Source organism: Mirounga leonina, unplaced genomic scaffold (genome assembly GCF_011800145.1).
Source record: "Mirounga leonina isolate KUSES-001 unplaced genomic scaffold, KU_Mleo_1.0 Mir_197, whole genome shotgun sequence".
Lineage (NCBI taxonomy): Eukaryota > Metazoa > Chordata > Mammalia > Carnivora > Phocidae > Mirounga > Mirounga leonina.
In genome coordinates, this window is record NW_023270494.1 from 12,398,351 (window position 1) to 12,416,422 (window position 18,072).

At 41.1% G+C, this 18,072-nt stretch overlaps 1 protein-coding gene across 1 annotated transcript in view; it reads right to left on the minus strand.

The window, feature by feature from the left end:
* Positions 1-5,250, minus strand: part of CEP112 (centrosomal protein 112) — a 429,161-nt gene extending 423,911 nt beyond the window's left edge. The window contains exon 1 of the mRNA XM_035026212.1: positions 5,163-5,250. The gene's annotated coding sequence lies outside the window, so the exon portion shown is untranslated. The remainder of the gene's footprint in view (positions 1-5,162) is intronic.
* Positions 5,251-18,072: the final 12,822 nt, after the last annotated feature.

The following is an 18,072-nucleotide window of genomic DNA, read 5'->3' on the forward strand; positions in this document are numbered from 1 at the left end:
GCTCTGCAAAGGACTCCATTAAGGGATTGAAAAGATAAGCCACAGACTGGGAGAAAATATTTGTAAATCATGTATTTCATAAAGGATTTATATGAAGAACATATAAAGAACTCTCAAAACTCAACCATAAGAAAACAACCCAACAAAAATAAATAGAAAAAAAAAAAAAAGAGTCCTTTGCCAAAGAAAATATGCAAATGACAACTAAACAAATGAAAAGATGCTCAATGTCATTAATCATTAAGGAAATGCAAATTAAAATCACGAGATCTCACTATACCTATTAGGACAGCTAAAATAAAAAATACCAAATATACAATACATAAACGTCAGCAATATCTCCAAATGCTGGTGAGAACACAGAATAAGAACTCTCATGAACTGCTGGGAGGAATGCAAAACGGCACAGCCTCATTAGAAAACAATTTATCAGTCTTACACAGTCCAACACACCCTTACCATATATGACCCAGAAATCCCACTCTTAGGTATTTACTCAAGTGAAACAAAGTCTATAATCACACAAAAACCTGAATCTAAGGCTTGTAGCAGCTTTTTTCTCAGGTAATCACCAAACACAGGAAACAATCCAAATGTCCTTCACCTAGGGAATAAACAAACTATGGCGTATCCACACAATGAAGGAGTGCTCAGCAACAGAAAGCAATGAACTCCTGACACACAGGGCATGGATAAACTTCAAATGTATTACATGGAGTGAAAGAAACGATTTTCAAAGGGCTACATACTCTAGCTATCCATTTGTATGACATTCTAGAAAAGGCAAACAGTGTGAGTATAGAGAACAGATCAGTGGTTCACAGGGGTTAGCAGTTGCGGGACAGTCTGTACACAAAGCAGTGGCACAAGGGAAGTATTGGAAATTGTTCTACATACTGTTTGTATAGGTTATAAGACCCTATTCGATGCATGTGTAAAAGTTCAATAAATTGTATACTAAAAAAGTGATTTTTAACTGTATGTAAATTCAAAATTTTTAACTCCCCTCAAAAAATTTCAAATAGTAGACTGCACATCTCTTCCAAATTAGCAGGAAAAACACTACCTGTAAGAAGGTGAATCCCAAAAATCAATAGGTTTTGACGAACTTCCTTAAGTTAAAAATACGTACACTTAACTCAGTAAGACTGCGCTCCTGCGACGCCCTCCTTCATTCCCTCACAAAGGGTCTGCTGGAGAAAAATGGCGCTGCCTGCAGTCAGCTTCCCACCTTACCTGAACCCTCAGGTGTCCTTCACTATTTCCTCCTCCACAAAGCAGCTTTTAAGCTTCTGCCAGACATCTTAAAGCCCCTCAAACTGCCCTTGCTTCCCCTCATTCTCAGTTTTAAAAAATCTTACCTCCTGCTTCATGGGAAAAATAATAGTCAGGTGCTGACACCCCAACATGCTCTTCCCTCCACCTCTCAACTTACCTCTAGGAGAACAGAATGCCTCCTTACCTCCTTTGCTTCTGTACCCTAAGCATTAACTGTCCTCCCTAATGCCAATATCAGTTACCTCCTCATGGGTTCAAACTTTCCATCCCTGCGGCCTTCATCCCCTCCACTGTTCCCACTCTCTAGCCCCCCTCAAGCCAATATATCAACAGATACTCGGAAATGTCTCAAAACCTGCCAGTGTCTGGCTTTTCACTGCCACTGTCTCAGAGAAAGCCCTTCCCACCCCTCCCCTGCCCTCCAGCAACAGCCCGCCTCCCCACTGTCTGGTTTCCCTACTTCAGTCACTGGTACCAGAGTAGGTTCCCTAAGTGCAAAGCTAAGCATATCACTCTCTATTTAAAAATCTCTCTGGACTACCTACTACGTCAAGATACTATCTAAAGCCTTGGTTAGGCTTCCGAGTGCCTTTGCATCTGGAGCCCATCTCTCACCTCTCCCTACATACCCGCTGCCTAATATGTCCACCCACCAAGGGCCACATCTCTACCAGTGACCTCTGCGCCATTCCAGCAACACTCCAAGCCCGGACATGTTTCCGCATCCTCTCCACAGGCGGTTCCCTCTGCCTGCAGTCAGCTAAATGCAGCTCAAATGGCACTTCTGAGGAAAGCCTGCCCCGCTCGGCCTAGACTCCTGTGTTCCTTTTTTTTTTTTTTTAAGATTTTATTTATTTATCTGAGAGAGAGAGAGCACATAAGAGGGGGGAGGGTCGGGAGGGTCAGAGGGAGATGCCTGATGCAGGACACGATCCAGGGACTCCAGGATCATGACCTGAGCCGAAGGCAGTCGCTTAACCAACTGAGCCACCCAGGCGCCCTAGACTCCTGTGTTCCACCCTCAGTGTGCACTGCTCACATCTGTGCAGCAGCATTCACCGTGCTATTATTTTTTGTACACATCTGTGTATTATTTGCATGTCTTCCACCATCTGTGAGATGTTCCTGGAAGGCAGGGCCCATGACTTACACATCTTGGTGGGTACCTGGCACATTATGTGGCACGTTATTAGAAGCTAAACAATTGATTGGTAAAGAAACGCTAACAAAAGAGAATAATGTCCCACTTTAACGTGAGACTAATAATTTTTTAGAAGATTCTATTCTGAGTACCAAATAGATCTTCTAGAATAGAAATGTATATGGCCTTAATTCTATTTACCATAACTGGTCATCCTACCTTCTGCATCACAGTAGAAGAAACATATTTTCAAATGTAAGACTTGGTTAAGTCAAATTTTATTTAAATGCATTTTCTTTTTTTTTTTTTTTAAGATTTTTTCTTTATTTATTCATGAGAGACAGAGAGAGAGAGAGAGGCAGAGGGAGAAGCAGGCTCCCAAGGAGCAGGGAGCCCGATGCGGGACCCGATCCCAGGATGCTGGGATCATGACCTGAGCCGAAGGCAGACGTTTAACCATCTGAGCCACCCAGGTGCCCTAAATGCATTTTCTGATTGGTTAGTTGGCTTGGAGGTGTTTGGTTGGTTGGTTTGCATTCCTACAATAACTAACTGCATTCCTATATAATTACACCTGTAACATACTTGGTAACGGAGGGCTATGATACCACTGCAGGATATTAGACCATAAAGCTAAAAAGCAACTATTCAATGGATGAAAAGACAAATGGAAACTCCCAAACTCAGAATTGTAAGCACAGCTCTAGCCTAGGAGTACTCCCAGTCTTAAACAGTACATCCGGCCCATGTGCTCAAACATTTACCTGAGAGCACCCATAGATAAAGCTAAAACAAAAAGATTTCTAATAATCACTAATTCACAATAAATCCTTTGACACACACAGATGTTAACGTTTAATGTTAGGGAAAACTAAAACTCAACAGTTGAAAAGACTCCCTTAACGTCATGAAATTAAGCACAAAGCTCAGATTAAAATTCTGAAATCCCTAGCTCTCAGATCCATTATACCTGACCTCTTGGCCATTTCCATAAACGTCAGCAATATCTCCAACTAATAAAGACGTATTTTGAAAAGCAGAAAGGCAACTGGAATTGCTATAATGACACACAATAGTGGAGTACACTTTTTTAAAAAACACAACAAAGGGTCAATGTGACAGTGGGTAAAAGCTAAAAATCTGCATCTCCTTATGCCTTATTTATTCTCCAACAAAATTAAGGAATGCAAAAAGGAAAAAATTAAGTCACCATTTCAAACCTTCAAGGCATTCTTGCTACACAAATTACATCTTATAAACAAACTATACCTACTTAGTTCCAGCTAATCAAAAAGTTTTATCACTACTTAAAACTGTATCTTATGTCTCATGTGCCTACTAACCACATAAACTTCTTCAAACGTTAAAAAAAAAGAACTCAACTGGGTAACTCTTGCTTATAGTTATAATCTATATTTGATCACGTCTTCTATTTAACTCACTGGCACTGTCTTTTTTTAAACCTATTTATATGTGGACACCTATCAAAGGGGCTAAGACCTACTCAAGGGGCTTAGCTGTCACACGAGTCAGCAAAGCAGAAGCAAGCCGCAAATATTAAAAGACCTGGGCAGAAAAGCCACCGCACATATATCACGCCCTCTGCCAAACACAATAAACATATTCCTAGAAGTTGCAAAAATCAATTTTGTTCAAACCGTATTTTGAACGTATGGTGAGTCATTCCAGAAAATTTAAACTACGTCCCACGGTAGATCAGAAAGTTTTACAGGTGCACGTGATGCTTGGACAGTTACCAGAGCACTGACTGGACCTTCGCTGATGGTGCCAGGAGCATGCTGTGTGCTTTACAAACACTTCCCAGTCATCACCCTGGGAGACAGGCACTATTTCGCGGCCATTTCCCAGAGGAGGAAGGCGAGGCTTAGCGGAGTTGGGTAAGTGCCCCAGAGTCAGTCCCAGGGAAAGGGGAGCTGCGCCTGGACACTGTGTGCCCACCGTCGTGCGCTCCAGGCTGCAGCCCGACCACTATGCAGAGGCTCCTGTCATTCCGGTCGCCTTTTCTACCTTATTTTTACTCATCTCTGCATACAAAGGACAAATAATAAAGCAGCCACGCAAGGATGAGAATAAAAGCTGTTCGTCTGTACTTGTGTTGTCCTCCTGAACTAAACGCGGGGACACTCGGTGGCTCCCGCACGCACGCCACCGTGGTGCTGGGCCAGGCCTTCCCGAGCGCTCGGGCGTCGAGACTGTCGCCCACACGGGAGCCAGCGCACCGGTCCTGCCCTAACGCCGGGGTCGCCCATCCTGTCCTGGGAGCAACTTGCCCTGTCTGAGCGGCCGGCCCGCGAGCCCGCGAGGCCACGGCCGCTTCCCTACCTCGTCCAGAACGCAGATTTCTCCCCCCAGCGGCCAACCTCGCGGGCGGATCTCGGGACCGCGTCCTGGGGACCAGCTCCATCCATCTAGCCAACTTTACCCAGAACTTTCCCGGTCCGCGCCGGGACTGGATTTCACCCACAAGTGGAACAGCAGCCGTCCGCGCCCAGCCCCCCCCCGCCACCCCCACCCTCACTCTCGCGCCCCCTCACCCCCAGCCCCCAGCCGGGCGCGCGCCCCACAGGCCTTGCGAACGGACCCGGGGCCTGCGGGGCGACGCCCCTCGCCGAACGGGCCCGCACGGGAGGGGCGGCCGCCACCCCGCGCAAAATTCCACTCGAGAACCCGGGTGTAGGGGCGGGCGGGGAAATTCGGGAAATCGAAAACCTGGCGCGCCTACATGCAAGCTTTCCGGTCGGCCGCGCCGCCGCCGCCGCCGCCGCCGCCAGAGAAACGGTTTCAAATCCTTGCGAGCCGCCGAGGTCGCCGCCGCCCTAGCAGCCCAGGGGCGGGGACTTCCGCGCTCTCATTCCCCGCCCCCTCCCCACCCCTGCGGTCGCGGCCTGCGCGCCACGCCGTTGTCATGGCGACGCTCCCGGCAATTCGGAGGCGGGACTTCCGTCCTCGTCTTCTCGCCCTCGGGGTCGCGGTGAGCGCGCCGCGCCGTTGCCACGGCGACGGTCCCGGGTGTAGCGCAGCCTCCAGGCGGGCTGGGTCCCAGGCGGAGGTTCCCAGGGTAACCCGACCGCTGTCCGCACACTGCTGTCCTGGGTCACTGCCTGGTATCTCACAACCCAGAGGTGAATGAGGTCGGATTAAACGGGGAAAATGAGCATTAGCTTGTTTCTTTTCCTTCCTTTCTTTTTTTTTTTTTTTTTTTTTGCATTCACAACTATCCGAGGTCTAAAGAAACTGGACCCCAAATTCTGAAGATGCTGAAATAAAATAAAGGGTTTTGTGTTCACCAGTTCTGTGTAGGATAGCAAGATCAAGGGGGAAAATGTGATTTTGCTACTCCCGGGAAATCTCAACCACCTCAACGGCAGTCCCCATGTATGCGCAGCTCCGTTGTGATATTTTTTGGTCTTCTATTGCATTTTCTGGAAAAGCTCGGAAGGATATTTATTTAAATGCCAGGCAGAAACAAAATTTAAATTGTAAAAACACCCACCTAAATGAAATTCAGTTCACCACTGTTTTTCATCTAATTTCACAACAGGATTCCTTCCGCAGAATCTGGGCAACACGTTCAGTGTGATGCCAAATCTCAAGGAAGCGCAGCTTGCAGCGTCTTTTCAGTCTTCCATAAAGAAAATAGAAGATTCATCCATTTGTAACTAGTTACTTTCAAGCTTCCAGAGGGTAAGTCGTATTCTCTCCAAGGTGCTTTTTCAAACTAACCCACCAGAATTAAGCACCAACAGTTCTTCATTGTTTCCATGACAAGTTATGAAGGCTAAAGGAAGGAAACGGTATGAAATGCTTTTAAAAATTAGTTTCCCAAAGCATATTTGAACATGTTTATAGCTAAAGAATGATCGGTAATCCAGATCATTTGCACTGAGATTCAGGGATGCAAAACCCATGCAAGCAATTAACTGCAGGAATTTGACCACTCAGTGAAGTTCAAAACATATAACCACATTTCAGGGAGAACGTGAAATGAATTTTTGACAACTGACGTCTAAATGAGAATGAGCAAAAAAATGGAAGATGAAAAAGGGGATCAAGGGGAAAAAAGTCAAGGTCATCTGAGAGGAAATAATTGTAGAGGAAAAATACGACTGAAAGTAAAAAGTAATAGTTAAAAAAATTAAGAAAGTAAACTTCTTAAGTATTTTCCCTAATTAAGTGAAAGAAGATAAGAAAATAAGAAAATCTCCCTTTCCATTCTTAAGAACTAGAAGACTGTCACTTTTTTCATTTAAAAAATATATTGACCCTTGAACAACATGGGTTGGAACTGCATGGTTCCACTTATACACGAATTTTCTTTCCATAAATACAGTAGTATAGTCCTGTTAATGTTTTCTCTCTTCCTTATGATTTTCTTATCTCTAGCATACTTTATTGTAAGAATACAGTAAATGATACGTGTAACATACAAAATATGTGTTAATCAATTGTTTATGTTATCAGTGAGGCTTCTGGTCAACAGGTAGCTCTTAGTAATTAAGTTTTGGGAGAGTCAAAAATTATACATAGATTTTCAACTGTTCAGGAGTTCAGCCACCCTAATCCCCATGTTGTTCAAAAGTCAACTGTACATACACATATAGTTATGCAAACAAAAATATTGTTATGATATGCATGGAGGTTTTTAGTGTTATTTAAGTTATAAATATGAAGCTGGGATACCAGTTTGAGATTGAGCTTTGTTCACCTTAGGATTCAAGCCTATACATCTTATTGAGAGGTCTGGTGGAAAATGTAAAGAATCTCCTTACATGAGAACCAAGGAACCCCTAGGAAGTAATTCATCCTAAGAGATGGTGAGCAGGTCTGGTTCAGTGATGATACAAACATTGAAGGAGAAGACAATTCTCCATAAAGCACAGTGCTGGCCTTGGAATGGCTTCCAGCTCTCCTCCTCTTGTTGTAACAGAGTAATTCCTAATCTTTAGAGGTAAGGAACGTCTTTCGAAAACCTTAAAAAGTTATAACCCTCCTCCCTTACTCCTCCACCATCAAATGCCCACATGCCCAAAAATACGCATAAAAATCAAAGGGTTTCCAGAATTCCTGAAGCTCACCCATAGAGCCTAGGTTAAGAACTCCTGTGTGTGGATTTTATACCCATTTAAACACAGAACAGAAGCCATAACCAGCATTTCTGAGCATAATTTCTGAAGGTAGCACGCTCAGTACAGACAACATTGCCCCTAGCAGTGCGCTCCAGCAACCTCAGGGCAGGCATCAGTAAAGAGTAGCAGCATCAGGGATGCCTTCATCAAGCATCAGAGACAAGAAGTGAGAATAACAGCATCCTCACAGCTACATGCACTTAGAAATAAATGATGCACAGCGCATGGTAACTTAGTAACATACAGAGCACACATGAGACCCACCCTAGAGACCTTCATTAATATTGGGGAAGAAATGGCTGGAATCAGAGTCTATTCAGGGACCTCAAGAGTAAAATCAGATAAACACTCTTTTGTGATTGTTGCAGTATAGCCCCAAGCTTATGTGGCCTGAAAAATACAGTTTCACGTAAACCTTTTATGGCCAAACACCTATGGCAACCAATTTATAGGCCTTCTATGTCTGGTTATCTTATAAAGCATAATAATTTTTTAGCTCAAAATATATTTATTGAATGCTACTAGGTGTCATTGACCATCTAGTATATATCTTCAGGAAATAATTCCTCTACCAGGAATGCTCTAACACCTTGCTTTTCACGTTAGCTTAAAGGTCACTTAAACATAGAGGCCTTCATTGATTCTTTTTTTTTTTTTTTAAGATTTTATTTATTTGACAGAGAGAGCACAAGCAGAGGAATAGAGGGAGAAGCAGGCTCCCTGCTGAGCAAGGAGCCCAATGTGGGACTCGATCCCAGGACCCTGGGATCATGACCCGGGCCAAAGGTAGCTGCTTAACCGACTGAGCCACCCAGGCATCCTGCCTTCATTGATTCTTAATCCACCCCTTATTCTCTTTCAAAACCCCTTGTTCCTTTTCTCCATTGCATTTATCAAAATTTGTAATCAATTACTAACGAATATTAACAATCTTTTTCAAATATTTGTAGGCCCCATAAGCACAGGAACCATATATGCTGTGTTTACCATTGTAGACCCAGCATCTTGCAGAGTACCTGCCACTTAGAGGCAATCCATAAATGTTTATTGAATCAAAGAATGAAGGCAGATGGGTCTTTTGTGCTTTTCTCCGCACCTGTGGTAGAACATGGCCACCCTTAACTTCCTAGTTTACAAAGCTTCCATTCAAGAGGCCCGGAAGACCAACTTTTCTGTATCCAAATTTCTTTCTGGGAGAGTGCACCTGATTGGTCTAATTTGAATCAAGCGAGACCGCTTAATCAAATCAGCTGTGGTTAGGAGATGGGGCATCCCACTGTATAAACATGACTGTATTAGCTCACCTTTGCGCTGAAGGACAGGAATTGGGATTCCTTTCTCAGAGAAGAGGATTAAGGAGTTACTGCAAATGGTTCCAACTTCAACAAAGCTTCAGGAGTTGTGAGAACAAACTTGAGTTTCCACCCTCCAAACGTTTAAAATATAGTAGGAGGTAATAAGACAAACACCAAATAACCACATTTGGAGTCAGATTATGTCACCTGGCTTAAAAGGTATATAAATAATATGTTATGGGAATAGAGGGAAGATAAAGCAAACACTATATAGCGATTATAAAGTCAGGATATGAAAATATATACTCAACCTTGTTTTAGCTTTGGCTTTAGAAAGGTATTGAAATTGAAACATTATTCCCATTGAAAATATTGTTTCAAAAAATACATATTATTTCCTATCAGCTACAAATGATTTTTAAATGAAAGAAGTTTGTTTTAAAAACAAGTAACATTTTACCTCAATTTTTAAAAATCCAATGGTAACACAGTTGTTAATAGAGTATGAACATGGTAGTAAAAACATAACCGTAAAATGTAAATTGTTTTTCTTTCCTGTGTGGGAAGTTGATTATGCTATACCTCTCATGTTGAAAGCTATCTGTTTCTTTTCAAAATATAAACTTAAAACTGAGAGATTAGTCTAGATAATACTGAACCATGTGAATTCAATTATTCCCTACATAAGACATGGGAAAATGTGACCTTTGCTAATTAGGAAGATAATAATTATTCATACATAGTTTGAACTGGGCCTGCATTTTGTTGTATTAAATCTGATGAACTCTGTATTTTAAACTCCTGCTCTATAAAATTATAGTAAGTATAGCACAGGCCTGGACGTTACCTCCATTTTGTTTAAGCCACTGTCATTTGAATTTCCTGTCTTATTACTCAAACGTAAACCTGATTACAGTAAGTTACATCTCTTAACTTTAAGTTACATGCATATAAACTTACATATTTCCTAAAGGCATTCTTTTGATACCTTAATTGCCCTAAAGATCCATACCAAAAGTAGAAGTCTGTACTAATAAATACAAAATGTGAGTTACAAAATATGATTATTCCATTTTACATAATTGCCAGACACACAAAGAAAGGAAAATGTGTAAGACTGCAAGTCAAATGTGGACAGCGATTCTCTAGGTGAAGCAATTAAAGATATTTTAAGTTCTGTCAGTTTTACTTTCTAAAATATCCTCAAATCTCTTCAAAAACAGCACTATTTTGGAAAAATTGACTCAGACACAACATTTTGAAATTTACTCTGTTTTTCTTCCCTAAAACTTTTGAGTCGGGGCTTCAACAACTTCAATGTGAATTTATCCGGTCATTTGAAGAACTGTGAATAATAAACATATAAAAAAGAAAGTACAATACCTAAGAACAAATGTTAGTGACTTTGGATCACTGCAATGGATTATCAGGCAGTTATTCCTCTTACTATCAATAGTAATAGGGGCGCCTGGGGGGGCTCAGTCATTTGAGCGTCTGCCTTCAGCTTAGGTCATGATCCCAGAGTCCTGGGATCGAGTCCCACATCAGACTCCTTGCTCAGCAGGGAGCCTGCTTCTCCCTCTCCCTCTGCTACTCCCTCTGCTTGTTCTCTCTCTCTCTCTGTGTCAAATAAATAAATAAATAAATAAAATCTTTAAAAAAACAAAAAGAATAATCAAAAGCTGGGACGCCTGGGTGGCTCAGTCAGTTAAGCGTTTGCCTTTGGCTCACGCCATGATCCCAGGATCCTGGGATTCAATATCACACTGGGCTCCTTGCTCAGCAGGGAGCCTGCTTCTCCCTCTGCCTCTGCCTCTGCTCACGCTCTCTCTCTCTCCCCCCATCTCTCAAATAAATAAAATCTTTAAAAATAATAATAATCAAAAGTTTCCTGTAAAGAGAAATGAAACTGTTCTTCCTAGACTGAGACTTTTGAATTGTTTTTTTTTTAATCAGATTATAAAATTTTAATGGTATTACAGGGAAATTGGAAGACACTGAAAGGTTTCAAGAAGAAAATAAAAAATTATGTGTAATCCTATCATTAAAGAATAACCACTATTAATAATTGCATATATTTCCTCAAATCATGTATGTGTGTGTGTGTGAGTCTGCATGTGTAATTATTCTACTGTCTCCTTATTGCTCCATTCTTTCGATGCAACAAAATTTGCTTAATTATGCTCCTGTGATTGGATATGTAAGTTATTAGCAATTTTTGGCTCTTATAAATAATATTACAATAAATATGTTTTAATATGTACATCTTGAAGTTTCAGCTATCTCCATAAAAGATATTCCTATGGGCATAAAAAATTAAGGCTTTTGATCAGTACTGTCAAATTTCTTTCTAGGATTTGCAATCCCACCCAATGGTCCGTGAAAGTGACTATCTCACATTAACAATTTTTCTAATCTGTGCTAACTGTATATAAAAACAATCCTCTTTAATTTGCATTTTCCACCATTAGAAACATTGAAATATTTTTAAAATCTCAATTAGTTTTTTCCTTTTATTCATTTGCAAAGGATCTCTTTAGCCCTTTGTCCATTTTTCTAGAATTTGGCATGATGTACATAACTTCCATATTTTGATTTATTGTTTCAAAACCAGCAATGGCTCTGTACACAGTATTTAGCATGGGCTGATATTCTAATTAATCAAATTTCAGTTGATTCACCATTTTGCATTATCAAGATACTCTGTATCATTAGAATGAAATAATTGAATGACTCCCGGCTATCTAAATGGAAAGCAATTTATAAATACCAAGAATATTTACTATTATGTAAACACATTAGAGGTAGATATCCAAAATAATCCTGCAGCCAGCAAATTCCTTAAATTGGATAGGAAATGATTCAGAACTTCCTATTTCCAGGTCATAAAATATAAATTATAGGACAAAAAATAGAAGCAGTATAAAGAGAGCAGGAACAGAATTGTGAGGCATATTTTCTTTTCTTCACTAATAAAAAAAAGAAGAAAAAGAGAGATACTACCTTTAACACAATGATGCTGGATTCCATCCTTACGCTGGAACTAAGCTGCACTCAGCGTTCAGCGTTCTATCCCTATCCCTGTGGCTTGCTCTATCCTGCCCTCTTGGGCAATCCATACTGGAGCTATCAACAGAGAGAAACGGCTCTTCTCCCCTTCAGTAATATGCATATGCCCTAGTCAGCATGCATACAAACTGGCAACCACTTGCCAGGGTACATTATAGCCTCACCTACACAGAAATCTCTCCACTAATGTTTCAGCACTCCTCCCTAGGCTGTGAAATTCTAACTCCAGATTTCAGTCATTTCGACAAAGCCACCAGGAAAATTCATAGCTAAATTAGCAGCGTGAGAATGGTAGAAAAGACATAATTCTGAAGTTTGGATAACTGTCACTAGCTTTGTGACTCAGGTCAACGAAGTGACATAACCTCCCTGAGCTTGGGTTTCTTTACCTTCCCGATGGCATAGTTGGGAAAATAAAATTAACAAAGGTGAGATATATGGAAAACTGCCCAATGCTTGATACAAGGAGACTTGGATATCTTTTCATTCCCAACTGTTTTTGCAAACACTTTTTAAAAGTAATAGATGCCACTAGGAGGCAGCATTCGCCCACAAAGAACTATTTCTCTCACACACCCACACATGCGTGTACAAGCATACATTGCGTATTTGCACACACACTCACACACACATGTTCATGTCAACCCATACATCTCACATTCACACACACACATTCATGTACACACACACATCACACATTCGCGCACACACTTGCACGCATCCCAGGTGATTTTCTTCTTTCTCTATTTCCTGTATCTTTTTAAACTTTCACTTAGGGATTAAGGTGGGGAATGACCCTCTGGGTAGATGGGAAATTTCACTGATGAATATCTGTCATTGAGTATGGGGCCTCAGAAATGAGACCCTATATACTGAAAGGTTGATCAATGCCTTAGAAATGAAAGAATTCATCTTTATGCTCTAAACCTCTTACAGATATATAGGACAGCATGAGAGAAAAGCTAAAACATGGACAGCTTTGCATGTAGAAGCTTAACCAGCCATAATCAAAGAGAAGAAAGCTGATCATTGGGAGGCACAGCCGGGGACCTCCTCATCTTGAAAGAAGTCCTCCTTGGCCATATGCTGCTTATAGCGTTGGTTGGATCTGCAGTTGCTAGTTACTTACTATCACATAACATGGGAAGACAAATCCAGCCATGCTAAAATATAGGATGATAACAAGCTCCTGAGCCAGTTTCACTCTTTCTCCATCTGACTGCCTGTGGGAGGAGGAAGGAAGTACTTCCTGGTCTGTCAGCTGTCAGGGGAGATAACTACACACCTAAGGGGGAGGAGATAGTTGAATTTTAATACTGGGCAACCTGATGACCTAAGCTTTTAAGAAGAAAAACATTTGGGAAAGAGAATCTACCTACGTCACTAAATGGACCACATAATCATGAAATAGAGGGCTGCAATTGGGCAGTTTCTACTGATGGGGCCCTCTAATCCAAATTGCCAAAGTAGCAGATTTTTCTTTCTATGAAAATATCATCAAATTAGAAGACTTGGTACTATGGCCTAAGTTTCAAAGTCTATTTTGATTAATTTTTCAGGGATCCAAGCCTATCCCGCAGCCTGAAATGCCTTCCAATGAATGAAATGGTGCAAAAGGCCATCCTCAACAAAGCTACCATGTTCTAGGAGCTTCTTTGTGGAGCAGGTTAAGGGAATAGGAGGTAGAGAGGTACTGTAGGTTTAAAATAGGAGTGCTGGGCTCAGGAACCTTTGGCACTGTGAACACCTGATGCTATGAACAACAAGCATGAAGCTACAGTTATCAAAAAGTGTGGTATTGGCAAAATAATAGACACATAGGTCAGTGGAATAGAACAGAGAGCCCAGAAATAGACCACCATGAATACAGTCCACTGATCTTTGATAAAGAAGCAAAAGCAATTCAAAGGAGCAAAGATAGTCTTTTCAATAAATGGTGCTAGAACAACTGGACATCCATATGCAAAAATATTAAGCTAGAACACAGACCTTACATCATCACAAAAATTAACTTAAAATAGATCATAGACCTAAATGTAAAATTAAAAACTGTAAAACTCCTAGAAGATAACACAGAAGCAAATCTAGATGGGTGCGGCAATGTCTTTTTTAGATACAATGCCAAAGACACGATCCATGAAATAAATCATTGATAAGCTGGACTTCATTAAATCTGCTCTGCGAAAGACACTATCAAAAAGAATGAGAAGACAAGCCACAGACTTGGAGGAAATGTTTGCAAAAGACGTATCTGAGGAAAGATTGTTATCCAAAATATACAAAGAACTGCTAAAACTTAACAATAAGCAACCCAACTAAAAAAAAGTGGGCCAATGGCTTTAACAGACACCTCACCAAAGCAGATATATGGATGGCAAATAAGCATATGAAAAGATGCTCCACATCAGGGGAATTCAAACTGAAACAATGAGGTACCACTACACACCCATTAGAATAGCCAAAATCCAGAACACCGTCAACATCAAATGCTGACAAAGATGTGGAGCAATAGGACTTCTCATTCATTCCTGGTGAGCGAGCAAAATGGAACAGCCACTTTGGAAGGCAGTTTAGTGGTTTCTTACAAAACTAAACACAGTCTAGATGAAATAGGTAAAGGTGGCCAAAACTTACTTCCAGTAATACAATACATACTTCCAGTTGTAAAATAAACTAAGTCCTGGGGATGTAATGTACAGCATGGTGATTATAGTTAATAATACTCTACTGTATAGTATATTTGAAAGTTGCTAAGAGAGCAGATCTTAAAAGTTCTCATCACAAGAAAAAATTGTAACTGTGTGGTGATGGATGTTAACTATATTTATTGTGGTGATCATTTCATAATATGTATGTCTCAAATCATTATGTTGAACATGAAATTAATATAATGTTATATGTCAATTACATCTCAGTAACAACAAACATATTCTTACCATATGATCCAGCAGTCGTGCTCCTTGATATTAACCCAAAGAAGCTGAAAACTTATATTCACACAAGAATCTGCACACAGATCTTTATAGCAGCTTTATTCATAATCACCCAAACCTGGAAGCAACCAAGATGTCCTGCAGAGCACAGAGGACTTTTAAGGCAGTGAAAATACTCTCTACAATGGATATATGTCATTATACTTTTGTTCAGATCCATAGAATAGACAACACCAAGAGTAAATCCTAGGGTAAACTTGGGGTGATGTGTCAGTGTAGGTTTATCTTTGGCTAAAAATGTAGCACTTTGGTAAGTGATGTTGATAACGGCTAGGCTCTGCATGGGTGAGGGTAGGCGGTATATGTGAACTCTCTGTACTTTCCTCTAAATTTTGTTGTAAACCTAACACTGCTCTAGAAAAATAACAAAGCCTTAAAAAATAAATGGTATGGCAATTTTAAATATACAATATGTGTTCTTGTTTTGTTTGTTTTGTTTGATGTGTGTGGGTTTGTTGTTTTTTTTTTTAATGTTGTTTATGTCCTTTCAACATCAAGATGTCCCAAATCTTTCTTGAAAGCAGGCGTGGCAGGGCACACAGGGTGTGAAAATATTGAAAAGCTTTTATGCCAATTGATAGATAGCTGTTGCCCCAAATCTCTGAGTACCAGCCACAAGGCCAACAGCTCTTCCTGTAAGACCTCTTGCCTGCTTTCACCAGTCTAACTAAAGGGTAATGCCTGATACATCAGGAGGCTTTCAGCCCCAACTCCCCACCCCAGGTCCCAGTCCAAGATGGCCATCCATTCTGATTGGCCCCATATCCTATTGATTATACCCTTGAGATAGGTCATAGGTAATAAATACTTAAGTAAATAATCCCCCATTGGGTATGTTCGTTCATTGGGTATAAGCTGGATTATAGGACTTAAAAAACTCTGGATTATATCTCAGTTGATCCAAGTAGGTAATGGCCTTGTGAAAGAACAGGAAAGCTTAATTGTGAGTTTTTATGAAAAGGCCCTCAAAGATTGAGCAAAAGGCCTTGGAGCTCAGGGCTACATTAGAAAGGGTCCCAATAACTACTCACCAGATGCCCAAGAAAATCATCACTGACTTTCACTGCTCCAGAGCCCTGTTCAAGTGAGCTGAGGGACAGTGAGCAATTTAACATTTTTTCTATGTATTTTTAAATTTTGAAATAATAGGGCGCCTGGGTGGCTCAGTTGGTTCAGCGACTGCCTTCGGCTCAGGTCATGATCCTGGAGTCCCCGGATCGAGTCCCGCATCGGGCTCCCTGCTCGGCAGGGAGCCTGCTTCTCCCTCTGACCCTCCCCCCCCTCATGTGCTCTCTCTCTCTCATTCTCTCTGTCTCAAATAAATAAATAAAATCTTTAAAAAAAAATTTTTTTTTGAAATAATAAAATTAATTAGGAAAGCGTTTGCAACAAAAAGGAGGGTAATAGAAAAATATATTCTCTCTTTCCTGGAGCAAACCTTGCAATAATGTCTGGAGCAGGGGGAGATGCTCTAAAATTTTTACTGCCATCTTTTCATTCCTAGACCTGTTACATGGGATGAGGGGGGAGGGGCCGTTTTATTTTTTTATTTTTTATTTTAAAGATTTTTTTTTTATTTGTTTGGTTTTTGGGGGGCAGGGGGAGGGGAGGAACAGAAGAAGAGGGAAAGAGAATCTCCAGCAGACTTGTGCTGAGTATGGAGCAGGGCTCAATCTCACGACCCTGAGATTATGACCTGAACTGCAATCAAGAGTCAGACACTTAACCAACTGAGCCACCCAGGTGCCCCAGGAGGTCCATTTAAAAAATAATATGTAGCAAGTTAAAGAAAACAGTGGATCTAAAGCTTTGTGCTGAGAGAGGAAGTCCAGAGCGGATGGTTCTTTTGCTCAGCAAAATCCCCAAATAGGGCTTTTTGGTTTACAAAGGGGAGGTATCAAATGGTCTCAAACCCAAGCCCCAATACCCAGAGAGAGGGGGAGGGAGAGAGAATACAGAAAGGAAGGATTGAGGAAGAAAAAGTAAAATTGTTTTTTAAGGCTAAGTAATGGGAATGTGGAGCTTTTGAATGACCACCTGAGAGGGAAGGAAAGGAGGAACAGAGAAACATTTGGGAACAGAGATCTGGCCCCCACCCTGGGCAAGCAGATCAAATCCTAATGAAATATCATCGGTGAGGGAATTTTGGGGAGACAGATTTCAAGAGTAGTGATGGGTACTATTTGTAGAGCTGGCAAACAGAAACAGCTTTTCCAGTACTTTTATAAAAACAGGGAACATAAAAAAATAAAAAATAATTAAAAATTAAAACAAAATAAAATAAAAATAAAAACAGGAAAAAAAGATGGGACAGTAGCTGGAAAAAGATGTCAGGCAACAGGAAGGGTTTTTGTAAAGGGTAATATTACCGTATATTTCTACACTGATAGAAATGGTCCAATAAGAAGAAAAAGAAATAAAAATGGAAGATCATTCATGGCAGGAGCAAAATCCTTAAGTAGCAGAGAGAAGATGGGATCCAGTACATAAGGTTTGCCCTTAGATGGAAACTGGGTTTATCCACTGCAACAAGACAGAGGGCAGAGAATATGGAACAGGTACTGCTAAGTTGACAGATTTGGTCATGGGAAGATTTTTTATTTTATTTGGTTTTTTTTTTAAGATTTATTTAGAGAGAGAATGCACGAGTGGGAGGGAGGAGCAGAGGGAGAGGGAGAGAGAGAATCTCCAGCGCACTCCCCACTGGGGCTCGATCCCCAGACCCTGAGATCACAACCTGTGCCAAAATCAAGGGTCGTCCGCTTAACCAACTGAGCCATCCAGGCACCCCATGGGAAGGTCTTTAAAAGGTCTTTTCTCTTTTCTTGGTGCAATAGGAGCAGGATGATCAGGTGAGCGTGAGGGGAGAGAAGGTGGCTTGAGGACGGTTGAGAAGAGAAGTAGCCACCTTGGAGAGGAGAGGAGTGTATAAATCAGAGAAATATGGTAAGCCAGGCAGAGCTGAGGGCTCATGTATGGTTCTCTGGACCATTCTATGAAAAATACTGCAGTCGGTTGAGGCAAAAGCATTTGAGAGTAGAACAAGGGAGAGGCGAACTGAGTTACCTGGATAACTGTGTACCCTTTCCATTCCACAGCCATGAAATGACCATGTTCCACGTATTTGGGTTTCTTAACCAGCTAACATA